Below are 3,023 nucleotides of genomic sequence, written 5' to 3' on the forward strand. Positions count from 1 at the left end.
TCTCTCTCTCTCTCTCTCTCTCTCTCTCTCTCTCTCTCTCTCTCTCTCTATCTATCTATCTATCTATTTTATCTTTATCTTGCTCTCTATACAAGTATATTCAGTAAATATTAACAGAAATTTTTTTTTTTATATAAGGTTTGTCAGTAAAAGTAAAGAATACTTACAAAGATCCGCATTACTGCCTTTGGTAAATAACAAGAGAAGGAAGATCCAAACAAGAGACCAAGGCACTAAATTGCCTACCATTATGATGCCACTGAAGGGCTGAATGGTTCCAAAGCTACAAATATAAAAAAAAAAACGTTAGAATACAGTAAATTGAAGCATTGATATTATTATTGTTGTATTTACTTTTTATCTGCATGTTTGTTGAAATCACTTACTGAGACATATTCAGTGCGTTAAGGCAAGTGAAGGTTAAGAGATATTGAAATATAACTGAAAGCTTCGGGAGGGAACTGGCTAGGGCAGTAATGAAATACTTATATATAATACAACACAAGCATTTAAATTGATAGGGTTTTTCCATGGATGTTGGCAGTACTTGTTAACACAATCTCTTAGATTTCTCTGAGACATGGTTCTCCTGGGATGTTGTCTAGATGTTTCTGACATCCCTTTTCATCACACCTAGCGCACCAACAATAACAGGAACAGTTTTTGCTTTAAGATACCACATTTTTTGTATTTCAATTTCCAGGTCCTTATATCTACTAAGTTTGCCAAATCCCCTTGAACACTCACATCTATTCGTCTACAAGTATTTTCTTTTTCTTCTTCTTTTTCTCATTATTATTATCATCATCATTATTATTATTATTATTATTATTATTATTATTATTATTATTATTATTATTATTTTAATTTTTATTATTATTATTATTATTATTATTATTATTATTATTATTATTATTATTGTTGTTGTTGTTGTTGTTGTTGTTATTTCTTTTTATTACAGGTATTGTTGGAAACCATGGAGTCTTGCATGCATAATGGGTTTGCTACCTGCAACCTATGGTACCATGCTATCCTTTCTTTTCAGCTATCTAATACTTTGCTGACTATTATTATTATTATTATTATTATTATTAAGGTGGTGAGCTGGCAGAATCATTAGCACACTGGGAAAAATGCTAAGCAATATTTTGCCCATCTTTACATTCTGAGTTAAAAGTCTGTCAAGGTTGACTTTGCCTTTCATCCTTTTGGGCTTGATAAATTAAGTACCAGTGAAACACTGGGATCAACATGATTGACTAGTCCCCTCCCCCAAAATTTCAGGCTTTGTGTCTATAGCAGAAAGGATTATTATTATTATTATTATTATTATTGTTGTTGTTGTTGTTGTTCTCACAGAATCATTAGCATGCCAGGCAAAATGTTTAGCAGGTTTTCATTCGTTTTTATATTCTAAATTGAAATTCCAACAATGTCAACTTTGCATTTCTTCTTTTGGGTACAATAAAATAGGTACCAGTCAAGCACTGCAATCAATGTAATTGACTTCTACCCTTCACTCAAACTTATTGGCCTTGTACCAAAATTTAAAATCATTATTATTGAGTGAGAGAGCAGTGCATGCCATCACAGTGACATTGGGGTAAAATATATGAAGCCCAATATACCCATCATGAATACCTGTCTGATAAGAGTACACCAGGCACATGCATCACAACCATATGTGCATGACATGGTGACCTCATCAAGATAAACAGCGCATGACCTTACAGGTGGGGGTTCAATTAGAATTTTCTTCAGGTTGAGTAACCCATCCCACTCAAAAGTTCCCTGAATAAAGTTTGTTTAAGGATGATAAACAAAACACCTGTGTTTCTAGAGCTGAATTATTCAAACTCCAAAGAATTCCTTTCAACACATGGCTATGATGCTCCCTCAGTACTTCTGCTCATGATCAGAGATGTACATATCATCAGCCACTAAGGGACATGCTCAACTGGTTAAGGTCAAACAACTGACAAGTAAATTTGTGGTACTGAGCAGAATATTTGCTGTAGCCCATCTTTTATGTCAAGACAAGACAACATACATGATAACACTCCCAATCAGTTAAGATAAGAAGCCATGAGAGCCACTGCCTGGTACTGCATCATCCTCATCATTATTATTATTGAGTGAGAGAGCAGTGCATGCCATCAAAGTGACATTGGGGTACAAATGTACGAAACCCAATATACCTATCATGAATACCAGTCTGATTAGGGCACACCAGGCACATGCATCACAACCATATGTGCACGACATGGTGATTTTATATCAAGATAAACAGCACATGACCTTGAAGGTAGGGTCCAGTTAGAATTTTCTTCAGGTCGAGTGGCCCATCCTGCTCAAAAGATCCCTGAATAAGGTTTGTTTAAGGATGATGAACAAAACACCTGTGTTTCCAGAGGTGAATTATTCAAACTCCAAAGAATTCCTTTTAGCACATGGCTATGATGTTACCCCAGGCTATTATGCTCCCCCATTATTGTTATTATTGTTATTATTATTATTATTATTATTATTATTATTATTATTATTATTATTTACTTTTAATCTGCATGCTTGTCACAATCACTCACTGAGACACACCTAGTGTCCTAGGGCGAGTGAAGGATAAGAGATGTTACAGTATGACTGAAATCTTGGGCAGGAGAAGTGACTAGGGCAGTAGTGAAATATCTTCATGTAATACAGCACAAACATTTAAATTGATGGAGTTTTTCTAAGGATGTGGGCAGTACTTTTCAGCACAATCATTTGGATTTCTCTGAGACATGGTTCTCCTGGGATATTATCTATATGTTTCTGACATCCCTTTCTTATAATACCAAGGGCACCCACAATAATAGGAACAGTTCTCGCTTTAAGATGCCTCATCTTTTGTATTTCTATTTCCAGGTCCTTGTATTTACTTAATTTGTCAAATTCCATTATAGGTATATTCAGGACCACCAAATGGGTAACCTGTCTCCTTTTCGCTTCATTCTATTTCTACCAACACACTGCTCTGAGAGTGA

Source organism: Octopus bimaculoides, chromosome 5 (assembly GCF_001194135.2).
Source record: "Octopus bimaculoides isolate UCB-OBI-ISO-001 chromosome 5, ASM119413v2, whole genome shotgun sequence".
NCBI lineage: Eukaryota > Metazoa > Mollusca > Cephalopoda > Octopoda > Octopodidae > Octopus > Octopus bimaculoides.